Here is a 10,456-nt window from a genome sequence, read left to right on the forward strand (position 1 = left end):
TCCGACTGCTGCAAACTGTCTGCTGGCGTCCACACACGAGTCAGGGCACACACACACCTGCCCATCCCCCACAAACACAACACAGAAAAAAGCACTTACATATTTTGTGTATGTGTGTTTGTGCTGTTTGTATGTGTGCACGGCACACATGCAGGAGCCTAGGAGGCCGAGAGAGAGAAGAGTAGATCCCTGGACCAGGAGCACAGACTCGGGTCACACCGGATACCATGTCCCGACTTAGTGTCAGTTTCATGGTGTTTCTGTAGAAGAGAACAGAGAAATCCATACATCAAGAGCCTTGTAAAATGCAGTGGTGGAGACACCTCTGCTGTAGGGCTGGCTCTCTGACTTCCTGACTTCTCTGACTTCCTATTGGCAGAAGATAGGAGTCTGCCTGTACACAAACCAGCGACAAGGCTGTTAGTACACGACTGTGAGCAGCCATTGGCTATTTGTGGGTTAGAGAAAATTCAAGATGATTTGTCTCTGGTCCTGCAACACTCCATCCAGCTCTCCGCAAGGAAGAAAATCCACCAAGCTCTCCTCTGCTCTGCAAACACCGGGAGCTGCTCTCAAGCCTTGGGATGGCAACAACACTCCTCTCTCCGCTTCCTCCACTCCTTCAGCTACAGCAGCAGAGGAGCTGGCGGCAGCCTCACACTAGGGCCTCACTCACAGCCTCACTGATGTCCCTCGCATCACTGAGGAAATTTTACATCAAATAGGAAAGAACGTCTAAATTCATCCTTACCGTCTGCAGCAGGCAGTCAGCAAACAGAGTTTCCCTTTTTCATATCTGTATGCTAACAAAAGTATTAAAGTATCTTACAATAGAACAGTTTTTAAAAGTCAACTTCTATACCAAGTTTCTGTGAATTCTCCTCCCAGCAAGCCTGTGAGGGGAGGGGTAGAGAGGAAAGGGAACAGGGAGAGGGAGCCATGGTGCAGATATGAAGGTCAGAGGACAGTATTCAGAGTTGAAGGAGCTGGGCTTCATAGGCTTGCTGGAGAGTCTTTTCATCCAGCTTTTAAAAATAAGGCCCACTGCCTTTTCCATTTTGTTTTGTTCTGTTTTTGACAGGGTCCCAGGCTGATGTAACTGGAATTCCTGGTCCTCTTGCCTAGGAGCCTCTGTAGAATTACAGACTATAGCCGACAATCCAGCCTAAGTTTTATTCATGGCTACTAACATGAGTTATTGTGCTTTCGTGGCTTTTCCCAAGATTTATAGTTTTCAGTTCTTGGAAATCTGTCCACTTTGGTGTGGTCGTCCCTCCCTCATTTGGTGTCCTCTCTGGTCTGAGTTTTATTTCGTGTTCTGTTGCTGTAAGAGACGTCATGACCTCAGCAACTCTTAGAAAGGAAAACATTTAACTAGGTCTGGCTTACAGTTACAGAGGTCCATTATCTTTCTTTTCTTTTGTTTTTTGATTTAAATAGTTTTATTTTTCTATATGTACAGCCAATTGAACCTACTTAAGTATCTTCACCAGCAGCTTGGGCGTCCCCGCCCTTTGTGTTTCTGGTGGAAATTACTTGGGCTCTGTGCTCTGAAACCAGCTTGATGAGCCCTTTACTAAGAGCTCCTGAAGGGCTGCCCTGGCCAGGGATCCCTGAACCTTCAGTCTCTCAGGGACCACAGCTGGAGTAAAAAGCTTACAGTTAGGGACTTCCTTACAGAGTTTGTCATATGGAGCCTTGTCAAACAGGACTAGATGGTTGAGTTTGCCCTGAACTTTGCTTCTGGACCACTCCTTCCCTTTGGCCTTGCCACCAGAGTTCTTTACTGGGCCTGTGTCCTTTTGGGCCGAATCTCGGTCTTCTTTCTTCTTGTTGTCGCCCCTGGGCGGCGTGACAGAGCTCGGAGAGTGGGAAGGACAGTGCCGCCTCCCTAAGATGTCGGGAAAAAGTCAGAGGTAGGCAAGAGAAATATATAGCTCACCAGACTTATTTTGTCATCCCACAAAGAAACAAAGAACTTTTCATTTTGCTCTTCACACACACTCTGCTTTTTACCTGGTATTCTTTAAGAAAATTGATATTGGAAGAATATATTTAACAAAAGTATAGAAGAAAACTTTCCCAGCCTGAAGAAGGATATTTCTATGAAGGTATAAGAAGCTTACAGAACACCAAATAGACTGGATCAAAAAAAAAATCTCCTTGCCATATAATAATCAAAGCACAAAACATACAGAATAAGGAAGGAATATTAAGAGCTGCAAAGGAAAACGGTCAAGTAACATATAAAGGTAACCCTATCAGAATTAAACCTGACTTCTCAATGGAAACCATGAAAGTCAGAAGGTCTTGGATAGATGTGCTGCAGACACAAATAGACCATGGATGCTAGTCCAGACTACTAAACCCAGCAAAGCTTTCTTTCACCATCGATGGAGAAAACAAGATATTCCATGACAAAAACAGATTTAAGCAATATGTATCCATAAACCCAGCCCTACAGAAGGGCTAGAAAGTACTAGAAGGAAAACCTCAACCCAAGGAAGCCAAAAATACCCACAATCGCACAGACATCTGATAACCCTCCACCAACACCACTTAAAGAAGGGAAACACACAAATACTACCACAAAAAAAAAACCAGAGTTAACAACCACTGGTCATTAATATTGCTTTATATCATTGGACTCAATTCACCTATAAAAAGGCACAGGTTAAGAGAATGGATACGAAAAGAGGATGCAACATTCTGCTGTTTATAAGAAAGACACCTTAAACTCAAAGACAGACACTACCTCAGAGTAAAGACCTGGGAAAAGGTTTTCCTATCAAAAGGAACTAAGAAACGAGCGGGTGTGGCTATCCTAATACCAAACAAAATTGATTTCACACTAAAATCAATCAGAAGAGATGGAGAAGGACATTTATACTCATAACAGGAACAATTCATCAAGGTGAAGTCTCAATCCTGAATATCTATGCCCCTAATATAAAAGCACCCACATACATAAAAGAAACATTACTAGAACTCAAAGCATATATGAAACCCCACACTCTAGTAGTTGGAGATTTCAACACTCCTCTCTCACTAATGGACAGGTCAACCAGACAGAAACTTAACAGAGAAATAAGAGAACTAATAGATGTAATGAATCAAATGGACTTTAACAGACAGCTATAGAACAGTCCACACAAAGAGGAAAGAATATACTGTCTTGGCCGGGCGGTGGTGGCGCACGCCTTTAATCCCAGCACTTGGGAGGCAGAGGCAGGCGGATCTCTGTGAGTTCGAGACCAGCCTGGTCTACAAGAGTTAGTTCCAGGACAGGCTCCAAAACCACAGAGAAACCCTGTCTCGAAAAACCAAAAAAAAAAAAAAAAAAAAAAAAAAAAAGAATATACTGTCTTCTCAGTACCTCCTGAAACCTTCTCAAAAATTGATCACATACTCAGTAACAGAGCAAACATCCACAGATACAAAAATATTGAAGTAAACCACCTGTGTCTTATCGGATCACCATGGAGTAATGTTAAAATTTAACAACAATATAACCCCCAGAAAGCCTACAAACTCATGGAAACTGAACAGTCAACTACTGAACCACCCCTGGGTCAAGGAAGAAATAAGAAAGAAGTTAAAGTCTTTCTTGAATTCAACGAAAATGAAGACACAATATACCCAAACCTATGGGGCTTTATGAAAGCAGTGCTAAGAGGAAAGTTCATAGCACTGAGTGTCCACATAAAGAAAACAGAGTTAATAGCATTACAGACTTAAGAGCATACCTGAGCGATCTAGAATAAAAAGAAGCAGACTTACCCAGGAGGACTAGAAGACTGGAAATATTCAAACTGAGGGCTGATATCAACTAAATAGAAACACACATACACACACAAAAAAAACAATCAGTGAAATACAGAGGTGGTTCTTTGAGAAAATCAACAAAACTGACAAACCCCTATCCAAACTAATCAAAAGGCAGAGAGAGAACACTCAAAAAACAAGATCAGAAATGCAAAGGGGGACATAACAACAGACACTGAGGAAATTCAGAGAATCATTAGGTCTTACTACAAAAGCCTGTATGCCACAAAATTGGAAAATGTAAAGAAATGAAGATTTTTTAGATAAATACCACACACCAAAAGTAAATCAAGGAAAGCTAAACAATTTCAATAGACCTATAAGTCTTGAGGAAATACAAGTCATCAAAAACCTCCCAACCAAAAAAAAAAGCCAAGGGCCAGATGGTTTTAATCCAGAATTCTACCAGAACTTCCAGCGAGAGCTAATACCTATATTCCTTAATGTGTTCAACATAATAGAAACAGAAGAGCCATTGCCCAACTGTTTTTATGAAGCTACAGTTACCATGATACCTAAACCACACAAAGGCTCAACCAAGAAAGATAATTACAGACCAATCTCACTCATGAACATCGATGCAAAAATTCTCAATATAATACTGGAAAACCGAGTCCAAGAACATATAAAAAAATCATCCCTTATGATCAAGTATACTTCATCCCAGAGATGCAGGGCCGGTTCAACATACGAAAATCTATCAATGTAATCCATCATATAAATAAACTGAAAGAAAAAACCGTATGATCATTTCATTAGATGGTGAAAAAGTATTTGACAAAATTCAACACCCATTTTTGATAAAGGTCTTGGAGAGATTAGGGATGCAAGGAACATATAATATAATAGTAAATATAATAAATATAATATACAGCAAGCCAACAGCTAACATCAAATTAAATGGAGAAAAATTAAGTCAGGAACAAGACAAGGCTGTCCACTCTCTCTATATCTTTTCAACACAGTGCTTGAAGTCTAGCAATAGCTATAAGACAACATAAGGAGATCAAGGGGATTCAAATAGGAAAGAAAGAAGTCAAACTTGCATTATTTACAGATGATATGATAGTGTATATAAGTGACCCCAAAAACTCTGCCAGAGAACTCCTACAGTTCATAAATGCCTTCAGTGATGTGGCAGGATACAAGATCACCTCAAAAAAAATCAATAGCCCTCCTATACACAAACGATAAAGAAGCAGAGAGGGAAATCAGAGAAACATCACCTTTCACGATAGCCACAAATAGCATAAAGTATCTTGGGGTAACACTAACCAAAAGAGTGAAAGATCTACTTGACAGGGACTTTAAGTCTTTGAAGAAAGAAATTGAAGAGGATACCAGAAAATGGAATGATCTCCCATGCTCTTGGATTGGTAGGATCAGCATAGTAAAAATGGCAGTTCTACCAAAAGCAATCTATAGATTCAATGCAATCTCCATCAAAATCCGAACAAAATTCTTCACAGACCTTGAGAGAACAATAATAAACTTATATGGAAAAACGAAAAACACAGGCTTGCCAAAACAATTCTATACAATAAAGGAACTTCCGGTGGCATGACCATCCCTGACATCAAACTCTGTTACAGAGCTACACTAATGAAAACAGCTTGGTATTGGCATAAAAACAGAGACATTGACCAATGAAATCGAATCACAGACCCCGATATTAATCCACAAACCTATGAACATCTGATTTTTGACAAAGAAGCTAAAATTATACAATGGAAGAAAGAAAGCATCTTTAACAAGTGGTGCTGGCATAACTGGATGTCAACCTGTAGAAGAATGAAAATAGATCCATACCTATCCCCATGCACAAAACTCAAGTCCAAATGGATTAGAGACCACACTGAAACCGATACAAGAGGAAATGGGAAGTAGCCTGCAATACATGGGCACAGGAGACCACTTCCAACGTATAACTCCAGTAGCACAGTCAATAAGAGCAACAATGAATAAATGGGACCTCCTGAAACTGAGAAGCTTTTGTGAAGCAAAGGACACTGTCATTAAGACAAAAAGGCAACCTATGGGATGGGAGAAGATCTTCACCAACCCCACATCAGACAAAGGTCTGATTTCCAAAATATATAGAGAACTCAAGAAACTAGATATTAAAATTCTAATTAACCCAAATAAAAAATGGGGTACTGAGCTGAACAAAGAATTCTCAACAGAAGAATTTCAAATGGCCAAAAGATACTTAAGGACATGTTCAACTTACTTAGCTATCAGGGAAATGCAAATCAAGACAACTTACACCTGTCAGAATGGCTAAAATTAAAACCACCAATGATAGCCTATGCTGTTGAGGATGTGGAGTAAGGGGAACACTCATCCATTGCTGGTAGGAATGCAAACTTGTGCAAACACTTTGGAAATCAATGTAGCAGATTCTCAGAAAGTTGGGAGTCAATCACCTCAGGATCCAGCAATACCACTCTTGGGAATATACTCAAGAATGCCCAATCATACTACAAAAGAATCTGTTCTTATTTGTAATAGCCAGAGCCTGGAAACAACCTAGATGCCCCTCAATGGAAGAATGGATTCAGAAAGTGTGGCACATATACACATTACAGTACTACTAGTGGTTAAAAAAAAAAAGACATCTTGAATTTTGCATGCAAATGGATGGAAATAGAAAACACTATCCTGATTGAGATAACCCAGTCCCCAAAATATGAATATGGTATGTAGTCACTCATTAGTGGATTCTAGCCATAAACAAAGGACATTGAGCCAATAGTTCATGATCCTAGAGAAGCTAAATAATAAGGTGAACCCACAAAAAACATATATAGATCCTCCTGGAAAATGGAAGCAGACAGGAATGCCAGGCAAAAATTGGGAGCATGGGGGTATGAGTGGGGTGGGGGGAAGGAGAGAGGGTTAGAGAGAAGGGAGAAGGTGAGGGTTGGGGAGAGCTTGGGAGAGTGGGATGGTTGAGATGGAGGAAGGACATATATGGGAGCAGAGAAGGGGATATTTTAATTGAGGAAGCCATTTTGGGTTTGGCAAGAGGCTTGGCTCTTGAGGGTTTCCCAGGAGTCCACACGGATGACCCCAGCTAAGAGCCTGGGCAGTGGAGGAGAGGGTGCCTGAACTGGCTTTGTCCTGTAGTAGACTGATGGCTATCTTACTATCACCATACAACTTTCGTCCAGAGACAGATGGAGATAGAGACAAAGACCTGGTCTCTGTGGTGCACAGCCCCCAATCCCACCCCCAGGCCACCTCCCCCCCCCCGGGGGTCCCTCTCCACTCAGTGTCAAGTTCGTCCATCTCCTTCCCTTCCTGACTCCCTGAGCACGGGAACCTCACTTGCCGCCTTCCCCACTGGTGTCTCGCTGAGGCTCCAGCACACACCTGGGGCGACCACCCCTCGCGCGTGTGTGCTCGGGGTCTGTAAAAAACCAAACCCTAACGCTTACTTGGGCTCCTTTGCAGAGTCCTGGTGGTCGCCCGGAACCCGACTCCGCCAGCGTGGAGTCCTAGAAGGCCCCGACCCCCGGTGGCGTAGGGGTCAAAGTGTCCTGGAGGCGCCGGGTTCATAAAGTTCGCGCGAGATCTGGAAGCGGCCATGGGGCCGGCAGGGAGCCCTGCAGGTTGCCTTCGAGGTCTCCTGTTCCGGATGCTCGGCTGCGACAAAGTGGACATCACAGGTGTGACTGCCATGGTGATGTCTGGCTCATCAAGTGGATGAGATTTGATCTTTTTAACGACTCTGTGGCGCAATCGGTTAGTGTGTTATGCTATTAATTGAGAGGTCGAGCCCTCCCAGACACCACAATTTTTAGACTTTTAACAAACAGCTTTCTAAATTTACAGTCCTTGTGTGATGACTAGGCAAATGGAAATTCTCCTACTTACTTCTCTGAAATACTGGAAGCCTAGTAAATAAAAAAATAAGAAAAAAACCCTATGGACTTTAAGGTACCTAAGGTCTCACCTTTTGGTCACATCGTGTCTATTTATGGCCTCTCCTGTGGCAGGATAAACAATAAAGGCAATTTTTATTTTGGAGGTTAGTGTGGGAATGGTGACAACCCCCACCTTCTGTCTTTGGCTTATTTGGGGATGAAAAGAATGGGAATCCCTTTTTTTTTCTTTTTTTTTTCGAGACAAACAAAAGAAACTAGCTCTAGTAGACCAGGCTGGCCTTGAACTCACAGAGATCCGCCTGCCACTACCTTCCGAGTGCTGGAATTAAAGGCGTGCGCCACCACCACCCGGCAGGAATCCTTTGTTAATAAAAGAAAATTATGAAAAACAAGTCACTAAAGCACAGGAAACGGACCAGATATTAATAAAACGGGTCAACTTTACACCACCGGCTAAAGATACGCATATAACAAGGGAAACGACAACGTAATTCGTAATCAAAAACCCTAGAACCGATTTATTTCAAAAACCATGTGTTGTGGAAACAACAAAATAAACCAGAGAAACGGGCAGCCAAGCCGTGTTTAGTAAGAGTCCAGGGACTGGCAGTGACGGTTTTGGACACTGTAGGCAGCAGCATTATGGAAGGCTTTGGACAACTGGTTTGCTCCCCAGCTTTTTGGGAGGACCCCAGAGCAGCTCTTCACCTCCCCACCTGCCACAGCCAATGCAGAGAAGAGGGCGATGGAGGGCTATCAGGTGCTGGAGGGAAATACTGCACCTGCAAGAGTGGCATCGCCCCACCGACTTCACAGTGGTGACTGCCCTCACCACCCAAACAAGGCACAGACGCGAGCAATTGGCAACGTTATAAGCGCAGCAGCTTTGGAGAAATCCCTTCTGCAGGACAGGCCAGTTGAAGGAAGCCTCGGAAACCGGTCCGCACCAGGCTGAGCTTTACTGACACTTGGGTGAGCACCCACTTTAGGGCTCATTGTTTGGCATGTCGTACTCTGTGTTGTGGTCTGAGCAACCACGGTTCGAATCCAAGTCACGGCAATTATCATCCTGCCCATCAGGTCTGACTGCTGCTTTCTTGCTCCCATGCACCCAAGCCTAGCTAATGTCTTGACACAGACTCCAGTCTCCCGAGTTCAAGTCCCGCGGACAGGGAGGAACTCAAACACTATTAGTACAGTTTGCTGCTTGGAGTCTTCACTGTCAATCATGTTGTCTCAGGTGGAATCACAAAATCGCCTTCACTGTCAATCATCCTAGGTCCAGGGCATAGTAAGCACCATCTTTGAGCAACATCTCTACCCCTGGTTTTGGTCGTGTCAGCATGATGCAGGGTCTGAATGTTCCTCTCTGAATGTCTTAGTAATAACACATCAGTGGGAAAGCTTGTTTTATACGCCCTGCCCTCCCTTTATGTGTCCTCCCCCCCCCCTTATTCCTAGTGATGGCTCCTAGTAATGGAGTCTCAGCTGGCCGTCTCCTTCACCAGGCAAGGATTCCAGTGGTAGGACTGGGCTGCATTCAATTCAGATGTTGGTCAAGGGTGCCCCATAGAAATCTCCAAACCACCCAGGCTGCTGCTAAGACACAGGGCTGCTCTCCAGAAATTGCGAACAGGACCCATTGCTGAGGTAACATCCACACATGGAACATGGGGAAGTCAAGCTGGCTCATACAGGAAGCCTGCATCCCTACCTTCTAGTCTCTTGGGTGAGAGAAGGTACTCTGTGGGCTATCGAAAGAGAAAAGCAGATGCCAACCATTCTAGTCACAAAACCCTTGACCTACAAAATGTCCTGCCTACAAAATATGAAGGACAATGGTGGCACAGAACTTATGGGAATAGCAAACCAGTGTCTGAGTTGACTTAACGCCCACTCCACTAGAAGGAACACACACCCAACACTTGCTTGTGTAGCCAAGAACGGAGTAGATAGATAGATAGATAGATAGTAAGATAGATGATAGACACACAGATGGATAGACAGATAGATTGTAGATAGATAAATAGATGGTACATAGCCCAGTAGTAGGCAGCCCAGAGACCTAGGGAATACCAAATACTACTGGTTTATAAAAAAATATATTTTTCCGTAGGTCTCTGCATATATACTACTGGGCTATCAATATCTACCTACCTATCTATCTATCTATCTATCTATCTATCTATCCATCCATCTATCTATCTATTATCTATCTATCCATCTATCTATTATCAGTCTATCTAACTATCTATCTATCTATCTATCTATCTATCTATCTATCTATCTACCATCTCTCTCCTTTTTTATATTCTTGCACAGAAACACTCTCCACAGGAGGTATGTGGCCCCTGATACAGGCTCCTTTTTCTCCAGCTAGTCATAAGTCTCCTCATAATATTGCTTACTTAGACTATCAAAGGGATTCCTTACCCCACCTCTCTACCCACAATAGAGTCTTCTCAAATTCTGCATTGGATTACACAGTCCTAACCTGCATTGTCAACCTAGGGGAGAGATGAGGAAATCCATTCCAATCACACAGTCAGTGATGCTGGGGCTGCGTCCGGAACCTATGTGAGCCCTGCACGGATGTGTGGCAGCCTAAGACAATTAGCATGCCTGCTTCATGGACCCGTCCCTACAGGTCTCAAGAAACTTCTGTCTTTGGTTGGAGCTGATCAAATCCATTAATAGAGCACATAGGACTGGGAGGACAAAGTCATGTGCAGGGACTGGAG

At 43.2% G+C, this 10,456-nt stretch overlaps 1 pseudogene; it reads right to left on the reverse strand.

The window, feature by feature from the left end:
* Positions 1-1,476: 1,476 nt before the first annotated feature.
* Positions 1,477-7,416, reverse strand: LOC130889979 (40S ribosomal protein S25-like; annotated as a pseudogene).
* Between the last annotated feature and the right edge of the window lie 3,040 nt (positions 7,417-10,456).

The sequence above is a fragment of the Chionomys nivalis genome, chromosome 18, assembly GCF_950005125.1.
Source record: "Chionomys nivalis chromosome 18, mChiNiv1.1, whole genome shotgun sequence".
NCBI classification, from domain to species: domain Eukaryota; kingdom Metazoa; phylum Chordata; class Mammalia; order Rodentia; family Cricetidae; genus Chionomys; species Chionomys nivalis.